This window comes from Miscanthus floridulus, chromosome 10, assembly GCF_019320115.1.
Source record: "Miscanthus floridulus cultivar M001 chromosome 10, ASM1932011v1, whole genome shotgun sequence".
Taxonomy (NCBI): domain Eukaryota; kingdom Viridiplantae; phylum Streptophyta; class Magnoliopsida; order Poales; family Poaceae; genus Miscanthus; species Miscanthus floridulus.
Window position 1 is genome coordinate 90,659,888 of NC_089589.1, and position 13,979 is coordinate 90,673,866.

At 42.9% G+C, this 13,979-nt stretch overlaps 1 pseudogene; it reads left to right on the top strand.

Moving 5' to 3' along the window:
* The first annotated feature begins 274 nt into the window (after positions 1-274).
* Positions 275-9,160, top strand: LOC136485076 (putative disease resistance protein RGA1; annotated as a pseudogene).
* The last annotated feature ends 4,819 nt before the right edge of the window (positions 9,161-13,979 follow it).

Genomic DNA, 13,979 nt, shown 5'->3' on the forward strand with positions numbered 1-13,979 from the left:
TTTTAATCCCTCTCCCTCTCTCCCCTCCTTCCCTCTCTCTTCCCACCGAGCACTCGTGGGAGCGAGCGGTCGCACGCGCACCGTACGCTCTCTGTATTTCGCGTTCCTCTCTCCTTCCCTTATTTCTCAGTGCGGGGATACATGCCTGCGCTGCGATGATTTCTTCTGCTATGCGGACCTGCAGGGCGGCATACACGTGCGCACTGCGCACAGCCTTAGACTTTTCATCACTCGAGGAGGTAGCGACGTCCCGACTGTCGACGCCTCACACGTCTATTCCGTCCCCTCACCCTCCCTCTCCATCCGGCTCCCCCCTCTGTATCTCTCTGACTCTCACACCCACACGTTTCGATCGACTTGGTGTTTGTTTTCTGGACGTCCTGGCCTCCCTCCGTAGTCGCCGGTTCTCCTCATTGCCTTTGGCCCGGTCGCCGTCGCTAGTCTATACGCCAAAGGCACACATTGCCGCCGTCGCCAGCGCCACCACCCTGCTGTCTGTGTCACTCTCGATCCTGCAGCTTGCTCCGGCCGCCTGGCTGGCGTGCAGATGGACAAGGCGGCGGTCGTTGTCGCAGGCACTGGAGTCAACGACGATCGAACTGAGCTGCAGCTGTGGGCTTCAGCTGTCGGCTTGGGAGGCAAGGTGCAGCTGCTCACTGCTGCCCGCCGACGCATCGGCTCGTTGTTGTCGGAGGCGGAGGGCAAGGAGATCCAGAACAAGGCGTTAGAGCTGCGCCTCAGGGAGGCCTCGCATCAGGCTTGCCTCTCCGACGGCCTCCTCGGCGAGCTCGAGTACTACCGCATCCAGGGGGAGGTGGAGCTCGATGAGCTCCAAGACGACGCCGACGCCGACGCCGACGCCGATACGGTCAGTGCAGCACCCCAGATCTGCAGGCGATGTCAATGAGTATGAGTCATGACATAATTGCACATGCTTCCAAAGAACACTATAGTACATGCATTCACAAAAATACCCATTCCATTCTGACCAAATTATCGTAAAACTACAGATTTATGTCGTTGTATCTTAAAACTACAATTTAACATAAAATTTATCAGAAAACTACAGATTTTAGGCGGCCAAGTATCACAAAACATAGATTTAATACTAGAGTTATCACAGAATCTACAGTTTAAATCCCTACCACTACATACTGTTATGTTAGAGTTATAAATGTTGTAGTTTTGTGATAATTTTATTACTAAATCTGTAGTTTAGTGATCTTCCATCTTAAATCTGTGGTTCTTGATAAATTTGGTCGTAAATCTGTAGCTTTGTGATATACCTCTTCTTAAATATAATCTATAGCTTTGTGGTAGTTTCTCAGTTTTGTAAATTTTACTCATAATTTTTTGAACAGAAATTAGTACCCTCCTCGTCCCAATATAAACGCAACCTAATACTACGAGAATCTATAAAGAGGATGTATTATGTTTATTACTGTTCGTTTATTTCGGAATGAACGGAGTACATGCTATAGTTTTTTACACAGACCTTTGAACAGAACATTAGTACACGGAATAGAGTTTTTTAACATAAAATAGTACATGCTATTTTTAAAAGAAACTAGGACACGAAAATAGTAACAGAAAACAGTACATGCAATAATTACTCAGCAGTACATGCAATAATTACACACGGCAGGCCTGTTGGCCACCTAGCTTTGATGCCTATGGCCGCGTTCGGCTGGCTGGCCGCTTTCGGCTGGGCTGGGCAGCGGTCTCAGTAAAACACTGTTCACATGAACAGTGTTTTCAGCCACAGCAGTATTTTCTCTCACAACAATCAGCCAGAACAGTACTTTAACTTATTTTTCAGTCCTGCCGAACAGGCTCTATGCCTAGTTCGATGCCTCTTCAACTTGCATTTGCCCTCTTCGCATTTGGATGCTGCCTATTTCTTCGTAAGTTGCATGAGGGTCCGTATTCTTCAGCTTCACTTCATATATTTTTTTAGCTAAGAGCAAATATAATAATAGACTAGACTGTATGCTGACGTAGAGAAGAGATGGAAGAAGAGAGAAGAGAAGCAAGTCGTAAGCTTATAGCTAGCTTGTGCACAAAAACCAAGAATTTCTGTGAGACAGACGAGTGATCTGTAAGCTGACTAACTATTATACGAGTATGCTGATAGATTGGCTGTAAGTTTTCATACAACTAGCAACAGTCGACTGTATTATTAGCCTTACTCTAAACGGTTTCAGCTTCACACACTCTGCTCGAGAAAAAAGGTAGTGTTGTTGGAGCATCTAAAGAGATGCTCCACAAATTATAGGTTTTTTTTAGAACTGCTCCATAATAAAATTTATAGAACAGAGTTTGTGGAGCAGTAACGAACACTCGGCGAGATAGAAGTTATCAGAAAATGGAGTCTGAAAAATAGCTATTTTAAAGGGAAATCTAAAATTTACTACTTTTTCCACTAGGCGGGATAGAACTGATCAGAAAATTGAGCCGCAAAAACCGCTTTTTAGAAGGCAAATGCAAAATCATGACTTTTTCCACTAGGCGAGATAGAACTTGACTTTTGCCTTAGTAAGCAGTCGAAAAACGGACCAAAAACAAGAAAACAGTTGAAAGGGAGTGTGGTCGATCTTCTTCTTTCTTCTCCGGTCCCCTATTCTTTCTTCCTCTTCCTCTTTTCCCCCTCTCCTCCCTCACATCTCCACCTAGTCCACGCTGGCTCCGCTAAATTGCAATTGTGATTTTACAGCTTTTTTCAAATTTTGTAATTTTACCCTCACTTTTTTAAAATGAAGCTCAGGTCTGCCCCTGTTATGTTAAATCATCTTAACGGTCTTAACTCTGGTAAAAAAAACATGAATGCCCCATATTTACCCCTAGTGCCCCCTGGTAAGGATCATTCTATGCTCCATATATATACATTCCCAACAGTAACCAAATCACTTCAAGGAACTAACCATCAGAATTCATTAGCCTACTATTAATCGCTGGCCACAAACTCTATCCAGATCCATCCAGATTAAGGGGAGAAAAAAAGTGAAAACAATATCACCGGTGGTTACAAATCTTCTGGTTTGCGACCAAAATTTGCCATGCTAAAGATTTGGCAAGCCAAATTTAGATAAAAAAATTACCATAGATTTGACAAGTGAGATGTGAGAAGTTGACAAGTTTTAGTTACAAACCAAATAATAGCCAAATTATGGCTTGCTAAATGCTAGGCATATTTTGAAGCCAACCGTTAAAAGATGAAGAAAAAAGGTGAAAAAAAGGAGCGGAGCAACAGAGATTGAAGAGGTTTTTCTTCAGGCGAAAGCAAGGCGCCTGCAGACGTGCATCCACTTGTTCCTGAGATTCAGCGGCAGCAAGCCGCACCCAACTGGCCTCCACGTCCGTCCGTGCCACCCCTCCCCCTACTGCAGGGCCTGCCGCCCCAGGCCGGTGCAGGGGAATGGATTAGCAGAGGTGAAGTGCCCCTCTCCTGCCTGCTCTGCCCGCCCCCGCGTGCCGCTTCCGCCATAGAACCGCTCGCTCCGCCACGCGCCGCCGCTGGGTTCGGGAGGGCGTCAGGAATGTCGATGGTTGGGAGGGGATGGAGAGTGGTCGCTGTATTTGGATAAATAGGTAGGGGTAGACGAGTATTTTCATATTTTCTTAGTCAAATTTTTATTTTTTTTAATTCCTCAAAATTTTTATTTTTTTAACTCACTTAACGTGGGACCATCAAACGGACATCCAAACAAGGGTAAACGGATTATTCGGTTTGAAATAGTGAGGCGAAATTGCAGTCTAAAATGTAGGTGTAAAATCACCGTTGCACCCAGAAATATGAGTAAGATCGCAATAGTCTCTTAAATTTTTTATCTTAATATTGCTTAGAGTAAAATAAAGTACAGTTAGACAACAAAAATATTTATAAAATACAAATAATGTATATTTCATAAGATAAATGGAATATATATTCCTCCTTTGTCCTAAATTTAGGGCATGTTTGGTAGGGCTCCTTATCGGCTCCGGCGCTCCCGCTCCTACCCAGGCCCCGTTCGCTTGGCTGAAAACATTGTTTCGCCTGAATTGTTGCGAGAGAAAAACACTGTTCCGGTTGAAAAAAGAAGCCGAATAAGCCGGATTATAAGGTAAGCCGGACTGGGGCCCAAACGTTTTGTAGCAGCCGTTTTTCAGTGAAAAACAGATGAGCTGAAATTGTTTTGGAGTCTAAGATGGCTTGGCTCCTATGGAGGAGCCTTGCCAAACACCCCTTTATGTACGTTTAAATACACCTATGTGCAATTCTTTCTTAGATGATTTTTCAAATTTTCAAAATTCAAATACAATCCTGTAAAATGGAAATTGCATTTCAGTTTGTAAAAAATAGTGTTATAACTGATTTTAGTGGTATATCGACTCAGACACAATTATTGCTGTTAATTCTAAACTATTGTAGCTCGTTTTATATGATTGAGAATTTGAGATGGCACTAGGTTAATTGAAGTAAATTTCTTCCTGCCAGATGGAAATCCAAAGTTACTGTTAAAGAAGGCAAAAGATCTCTTTTATTATATTATAGTTTTTTTTTACTTTTATGAATCCAGATTGCAATATAGTCCATTTATCATATATGGAGGCCTCAAATACATATAGCTCTAGGTAGTTTCGTTGCTTCTTTTTATAATATTCTGATTTTAGTTTGATTAATTCGATGTTTATTCTATTGCATAACAGCTTTGCATATTTTTTTTGAAGATTAAACTGCAGAGAGTCAGCTTTGCATATATCCATTATCAATTTTGTCTAAACACAACAAGGTGTTTTAATTTGTGCAGTTTGCCAATAACAATGCTGTCCAAAACTTGTTTCTTTATTTCCACACTATATGCAATGGACACTTCCTTTTTTAGCACCAAATTAACATTCTTCTTTTGGTTTTGTTCTGCAGACTGTTCCACACATTGCCGGCACAATGATCCAAGCTACTAATACTCGTTTGGTACCTCACCTTGAAATAACAGAGAAGGATAATATATCATGTGAGATAAGTGAACACGTCAAACAATGTTCCAGGATGATCGATGATATAGGCATGGCTCTTGAGCTTGAAAAACTGGATCGCCAAATGCTACAAATTTCCCAGAACTCAAGGACGGATGCTCGGGAAATGTCATATTTTTCTACTGAACGCAAAATTTATGGTAGGAATGGAGAGAGGGACTTGATAATAAGCAAATTAACGAGTGAGGAATCCAATATGCAGAATCTTTCCGTCCTCGCAATTGTCGGTAATGGAGGTGTGGGGAAGACAGCCCTAGCTAGAATTGTGTACAAAGATCCAGCAGTGTCGGAGCATTTTGACAAGGTTCTGTGGCTCTATGTTTCTGTTTATTTCAATGAAGTCAAAATTGCACATGAGCTGTTGGAGCTATTGCATGGTGATAGATATGAAAATGTCACTGATTTTAATGAGCTCCTAAACATCCTTGGATATGAGATGAAGTCGAAACGGGTGCTTCTTGTTATGGATGATATGTGGGAGGACAGCAAGAAGGAGAAATGGGATGAGTTCCTAACTCCTCTAATCACCAATGGTGTAAAAGGAAACATGATTATAGTAACAACACGAAAATCGTCTGTAGCCAGAATGACAGGAGCAACTCATGACATTAATCTTGACGGTTTAGAGCCTGAAGATTTTTGGTGTCTGTTCAAGGAATGCGCCTTTGGGGATGAAAACCATATAGGGCACCGGAAATTGCAGAGAATTGGGAGAAAGATAGCTGTGAAGCTGAAGGGTTATCCTTTGGCAGCAAAAAGTGTGGGAAAACTACTAAAGAGGAAACTTGATGATGAACACTGGACTAGAGTTTTGGATAACACTGAATGGAAGAACCAAAAAGATGATAATGATATCATACCAGCACTGAAGATCAGTTACAATTATCTACCAAAACATCTCCAGAAATGCTTTTCTTACTGTTCTGTATTTCCAAAGAACCATCATTATGATGAAAAGCGGTTAGTTCATATCTGGATTGCCCAAGGTTTTGTACCTTTCACTGACCAGTGCACACGAGCAGAGGAAATTGGAAGCAAGTATCTAGCAGACTTGATTGATTGGGGATTTTTCCTTAGTGAACCTCCAAGATCATCTTTACTCATGCATGATCTTGTTCATGATTTAGCACAGATAGTTTCATCTCATAAATCCTTCACCATAGAGGACTTCAAGTCTGCAGGTGATTTCCAGCTTATTCGTCATGTCAGTATAATCACCGAGTCGGCATACTATGGGCAGTTTGATGGCACCGTCGAACCTAACGAGAACTTCATGCAAGAGTTTGCCAAGACCTTCTGCACATTACCACAAAAGAACATAAGTACGTTGATGCTATTTGGTGCACATGATTTGAGCTTTGCTGATACATTCCATCACCAACTCAATGAGATGAGAGCGGTCCGAGTGGTGAAGATGGAAGTGGTGTATCCTGATCTGAATATCTTGATACCCAATATCTCAGGATTTATCAATCTTCGCTATCTCGAGCTTAGCTCCTTCTACAGAGGCCTTAAACTGCAACTGCCGGAGGCTATATGTAAACTTTACCAGTTACATGTCCTAGATATAAGTAGCTTCAATGCCACCACAATTCTACCAAAAGGCCTGAACAAACTTGTCAACCTTCGACATTTTATGGCCAGAGAGGAGCTGCATGCACAGATAGCCAGTGTAGGAAGATTGATTTTCCTTCAAGAGCTTATGGCATTTGATGTCAGGAAAGAGAGTGATTTTAGCATCGTGCAACTGGAAAATTTGAATGGAATTAGAGGATCAATTAGCATCTACAATCTTCAGAATTTGGAAAGCCAAGAAGAGGCCAGCAAGGCTAGGCTCCGTTCCAAACTACAGCTAAATAGCTTGCGGTTGTCATGGATTGATATGCCGAAATCCTTGAGCAGTCTTAACATAATAGAGGGCCTTGAACCTCCCACATGCATTAAGAAACTACAGATAGATGGATACAATGGTTCTGCTCCATCATGGCTGAGTAACAGCTTCTATCTTACTTCCTTGCAGTCTCTACATCTTGAAAAATGCAAGTACTGGTCTGCACTTCCACCTCTCCCACAGTTGCAAGAACTCCAAGAACTGCACCTGATTAACATGCCTCACATCACCAGCATACCAATTGGTCGTTTGAAGATTCTAGAACTGCGTAACATGCCGAGACTGCGACGATTTGTCGAGACGGAAAGAGACCAGCCGTACAAGAACCTAGAAGTCGTTGAATTGCAAGAATGCTATCATCTAATGGATTTGCCGTTTCAGCTGAGCACTCCTGGCACACTGACTGAGCACCTATTCCCTCGCCTTCAAAGGGTTCAGATACGTGACTGTCATCGCTACTATAATTTGCCTCCTTTTCCCCTAGTGGATACTTTAACTGATATAGATATATGGAATGCATATTCAGACTACTATATATTATTTCGACTTAGCCTCACAGATGGAAGTAGGCTATGCTTGGAGATGGAGGGAGAGAAATCTAACAGTTTGCAAGCCATAGATGAAAAAATATTGAGATTCAGCAAACTGAAGGACTTGCAAGAACTAGAAATTAGATGCTATCCATGTGTGAAATACCTGGCATGGGAGGAACTCCGGAAAATGACATCATTGAAAAGATTTAAAGTGGAAGATTGCACTATTCTATTTTCAAACTGCCCGAAACTCTGTCTGCCATCTTCAGTTCAAGAGATGGAGTTTGATCGATGCGATATTACAGGGGAAACAGCTCTCCGAACTGATGTTAAACCTGCCGTTGCTTCAAATTCTGAAGGTACATTACTGCAAAAACATAACATCGTTAGCCGTCGGAATGTTTGCTGATGAACAGTACTGCTCAACGGAGGAAGGTTTGTGGCACATCCCTCCAAGTGGTTTGGTGACTCTGGAGAAGTTACAGATATCTTTTTCAGACATCATTTTTCGTACCAAGAATGGCCTTGGAGGTTTCAGCTCCCTTAAGGAAATTGATACGAGGAAATGCCCTATGCTTCTATCTTCCATGGTCTCAGAAGCAGAATCTGTGATATCAAATTGTTGTAGCCTCCTACCACCATCCATTTTAAAGCTTAACATCAGTGACATGGTTGATAGGCTTTTGCCATGGTCAAAGCTCTCTTCCCTAGCTGAATTACATATTTTCCGAAGTCCACTTCTGGAATATCTAGATGTGCGTTCTTGCACAGCATTACAACAGCTCAACATCGAAGATTGCTACATGTTGCAAACAATCAGAGGTTTACAGATCCCCACCTCCCTTACTAAATTGAAGATAGTAACTTGCCCAAAACTAGCATCACTACAACTGGACGCGTGCACATCATTGAAGACTTTGATTGTCGAGGGTTGTGATTCATTGTGCACACTGGATGGTTCACATTCCCTTGCATCCGTGAAAGAAGTGAGTATATACAAAAATCCAGTTTTAGCATCCGTTGAACTGCATTCTTGCCATGCATTGGAGAAGCTCAGCATCAGAGACTGCCCTGCACTGGCATCATGGAAGGGTTTCAGATCCCTCACTGGTATCTTGTCCTTGAAAGTTCTCAATTCCCCAGGATTTGTACCATCTTGGCAATCAGCAGCACAACAAATCGAGGAAGAGGGTCATGAATTCACAATGCCATTGAAACATCTGGACATCGATGACAACGAGTTTCTCTCAATGCCAATATGCAGGCAGCTAACATCTCTGCAGGACCTAACCATTCGTGGATCCGATAAAATAGACATCTTGACCGACAATCACAAGGCCGCACTGCTACTGCTTGCATCTTTGGAGGAGCTGATCTTGTCTGGCTTTGAGCATCTGGAGTCATTGCCCTCAGAGATTCGTCACTTTCCATTGTTGAAAACATTGAAGATCCGGCATTGTCCACGTATAACCTCACTACCGGAGGAAGGCATGCCATCTTCGCTACAGGAAATGGACATATATCGGTGCAGCAGTGAGCTAACTGAACTATGCAGGGGTATGAGTGAAAATAAAACTTTCCGTATATATACTAATAATTATGAATTATAGGTTACATCATATCTGGCCTATTGATCCAGCTACTTGACCAAAGTAGCCTTTACAAATTTAATTTACCTTTGTCATTAACTGAAATCTGGTTCCATCAAATATAAGAAATGTTATGTCCATTCATTATGTCCATTCTTATTAACTGAAAGCTGTATTTATTTCTGCCAGTTCCTCCGTTTAAGAGGAGTTCCAATGCGATGCTAAAACCGAACACACTCTGAGAGTCGATAGCGTGTGTCATTGAAAATATTGACTTTCAAAACGAAGAAAATAGGAGAACATCTAAATACCCCTACAACGCGCTGGTGTTTTTATCCCCCCCCCCCCCCCCCCCCCCCTACAACTCAATTTCATACATAACCCCCCCTTTAAGTCAATTTATGTTCTAAGTTGCCCCCAATACCCCGTTTTGATCTAGTTCGCCTAGTTATTTCAATTTGTAGTGACCCATGGGCCTCCAGCATCGTGGGACAATAGGAATTCGTGTCACCTCGAAAGGTTGGTATCGTAGAAATTATAGCTGGTGAACAACTTAGCAAGTTGAGCTATCCTGTTTTGCCATCGTTACCTCGCTTGTGCGGGATTTGGGAAAGGTAGTATGTAGCTAGCGAGGAAGGGGGTTTCCAAAGCCCCGCCACGAAGGCATATGAGGTATGACAAATTAAAATAAGAAACTTAAACAATGAGAAGAAATCAACGAAAACAGGATAGGAGGAAAGTTAGAAGAGAAATTGACTTGCGTGAGTTTTTAACTATGAACTTAAGTTGTAGGGAAGAAAGTGAAAACACACATGACTTATAGGGGATATTTGGATCTTTCCTCAAGACCCAAGAAAATATTCTCTGTCCGCATGAGAGAGGCAGGTGCGGGCGAGACTAACAGTTGTAGCTAGCATGAAAAGAAGCGTGATGACAGCACAGTAAACACCGGCATGAAGTCCGCTCTCTCCTAACCATCCCCCGTGTCGCTCTCCTTCAGAGCGGACCGGGCGGCCTCCCAACTTCCCCTACCGTCGGGGCCTCCTCGAGCATCCTCAGCACTGCCACCGCCGGAGCTCGATGCCGGAGATCTGACGGAGGACAAGGACGGTGACGGTAGAGATCTTCCCTCACACTCTCTCTCTCCCAGTGGTGACTGAAAGGTCCTAATGGCTAGAGGGGGGTGAATAGCCTAATAAAAAAATTTCTACAACAACACTTAACACAATGGTTAGATAATTATGAGGCGAAGCAAGTGTTGCCCTAGCCTACTCAAAATGCAAGCCACCTACCACAATTCTAGTTTAGATAGTATCTATTCACACAATAGCTATGACACTACCCTATGTTAGTGTGCTCTCAAAGGCTAACTAAAGAGCCACACCAACCAACCAAGCAAGCTCTCACAACTAGCTACACTAAAGAGCTTGACACTAGTTTACGGTAATGTAACGAGAGTGATCAAGAAGGTTATATTGTCGTGTAGATGAAGGAACCAATAAATCACAAGGATGAATAACAATGAAGACCAATCACCTCGGAATCAATGATGAACACAATGATTTTTTACCGAGGTTCACTTGCTTGCCGACAAGCTAGTCCTTGTTATGGCGATTCACTCACTTGGAGGTTCACTGCGCTAATTGGCTTCACACGTCAAACCCTCAATAGGGTGCCGCACAACCAACACAAGATGAGGATCACACAAGCCACGAGCAATCCACTAGAGCACCTTTTGGCTCTTCGTCGGGGAAAGGTCAAGAACCCCTCACAATCACCATGATCGGAGCCGAAGACAATCACCAACCTCCGCTCGACGATCCTCGCTGCTCCAAGTCATCTAGGTGGCAGGCAACCACCAAGAGTAACAAGCGAATCCCGCAGCGAAACACGAACACCAAGTGCCTCTAGATGCAAACACTCGAGCAATACACTTGGATTCTCTCCCAATCTCACAAAGATGATGAATCAATGATGAAGATGAGTGGGAGGGCTTTGGCTAAGCTCACAAGGTTGCTATGTCAATGCATATGGTCAAGAGAGTGAGCTTGAGCCGGCCATGGGGCTTAAATAGAAGCCCCCACGAAATAGAGCCGTTGTACCCCTTCACTTGGCACAACACGGGCTAACCGAACGCTCAGGTCATGTTGACCGGACGTTGGACCTCAGCGTCCGATCGCCTGACGACAGCCACGTGTCCCAATCTCAACGGTCACTTGAGTTGACCTGGACACTGCGCTATAACTGACAGGACTCAGGACCCAGCGTCCGGTCGCTCGATGTCAGCCACGTGTCACACTGCGTTCAACAGGAGTCGTCTGGATCTCAACGATCATCTGTTGACCGGACGCTCTGCTACAACTGACCGGACTCTGAGCCTCCAGCGTCTGGTCATTTCCAGTAAGGTTCCAGAAACGTATTTTGCTGACCTGGACACGTCCGGATCATGCTTGACCGGACCCTGCCAGCAGTCCGGTCAGATGACGTCTCCTCTATGTGCCCTCACGTCAGTGTACGTCAGCACTGACCAGACACACCCTGCCAGCGTCCAGTCGTTTGACCGACGCCAGCGTCTTCGCTGATACATCTGACCGGACGCGCCGGTCCAACCGAGGCCAGTGTTTCGGTCACTTCTAGTGACCTCCGTCTTTTCTATCTAGGGCAGTCGGTGGCACCGTCGGACTATCCGCACTCTACGGGCGGACACTCCGCCGGTGGAGTTCCTTACCCTTGCACCTAAACTTCACCACCCTTGATCAAATGTGCAAGTGTTTCACCTTGTGCACATGTGTTAGCGTATTTTCACAAACATTTTCAAGGGTGTTAGCACTCCACTAGATCCTAAATGCATATGCAATGAGTTAAAGCATCTAGTGGCACTTTGATAACCGTATTTCGATACGAGTTTCACCCCTCTTAATAGTACGACTATCAAACCTAAATGTGATCACACTCTTTAAGTATCTTGATCACCAAAACAAAATAGCTCCTACAAATTATACCTTTGCCTTGAGCTTTTTGTTTTTCTCTTTCTTCTTTCCAAGTCCAAGCACTTGATCATTACCATGGCATCATCTTCATCATGCTATGATCTTCATTTGCTTCATGACTTGGAGTGTGCTACCTATCTCATGATCACTTGATAAACTAGGTTAGCACTTAGGGTTTCATCAATTCACCAAAACCAAACTAGAGCTTTCAATCTCCCCTTTTTGGTAATTGATGACAACCCTTTCACAAAGATATGAATTGAAATTCAATTGAATCCATGTTGCTTGCCCAAGCATATTTACCATGTGTAAAAGGATATGGACAAGTTTCATGAACCCCTAAATGGTAGCAATTGCTCCCCCTACATATGTGCTAAGAGTTTGGATTATAGCTTGCACATATGCTTGGATAGGAAATATAGGAGTCAATGTCTACAAAATGATGCTAAGGTATAAAAGATAGGACCTTTGAAGCGTGATACCAATCGGAGTGCACCATTATACCATCCTTAGCATCATGGTTAGCTTGATACCACTTGGAAACAACACTTTGAAAATGAAATCACTATATAACCTATGCATGCTAGTTTTTTCATTTCATCATTCAAACCTACAACTAGCATACACTACACAAGCATGGATATCGAAATTTAAAACTTGTGCCATGCAAGCAAACATATGAAATGCACATTCAAATACACCATACAAGTTCATGAGCTTGCTCCCCCTACTTGTGTGCTCAAAATTTTAATTGATTCCTTTCCTTTGCCATATCTCTCCCCCTATGTCAAACTCTCCCCCTGTTACTTATATCTTTGTTTCTCTCCCCCTTTGTCATCAATGACCACAAAGACTTAAAAAATATATAGGTTAGGATTATCAATGCCAATCAATGGGGTGGGGATCATATTCCCACAATTTTGGTCCAATCTAGATCATTTGCCAAAGATATTTAACTCGGTTTGATCCAAGGACAAGCTTCTTCACACCTTCAAATAAGGGTTATCTTGTACCATGTTGAGTTAAACATTTAGAGCTCATTTTCTAGATCAAACACTAGGTTTACAAGCTCATAAACATGTCATATGCTACCACTAGGTGAAGTCAAGCATAGAAGCAATAGTGATACCATATAAACATCATGAATGAGCCTAATAAAATGGAGAGATGACTAGATGCACTAAACATGTCCTTAGCAAGGATGTATGTTATGCCAATCATCTTTTACCTTGGATTGTTCGGAGGAGAGGCATGTCATATGAGTAGTGGGTGCATCAACATATATTTGAGAAATCTAATATGTTCAACTCATTCCTTAGCTTGCAAAACCTTTTCTCATCCAATGGCTTGGTGAATATATCGGCAAGTTGATCTTCGGTGCCTACACTCTCAATGCAAATGTCCCCTTTTTGTTGGTGATCTCTTACGAAATGGTGGCGGACATCAATGTGCTTTGTTCTTGCATGTTGAACCAGATTGTTGGTCAACTTGATTGCACTCTCATTGTCACATAGCAATGGCACTTCCTTGAACTTGATTCCAAAGTCACTCAAAGTGGCATTCATCCAAAGTACTTGTGCACAACAACTGCCGGTGGATATGTATTCGGCTTTGGCGGTTGATAATGCAACACTATTTTGCTTCTTTGATGACCATGAAACAAGTGATCTTCCCAACAATTGACATGTGCCCAAGGTGCTCTTCTTTTCAACTTTGCATCCCGCATAGTCCGAGTCAGAGTAACCAACTAGCTCAAACTTTGCTCCTTTGGGATACCACAAACCAATATTTGGTGTATGCTTTAAGTACCTCAATATATCCTCTTTGTGGCCTTTAAATGACTTTCTCTTGGTGAGGCTTGAAATCTTACACACATGCATACACTAAACATGACATCCGGCCTTGATGCGGTCACATAGAGTAGACTTCCAATCATAGACCGATATAATTTTTGATCCACCAT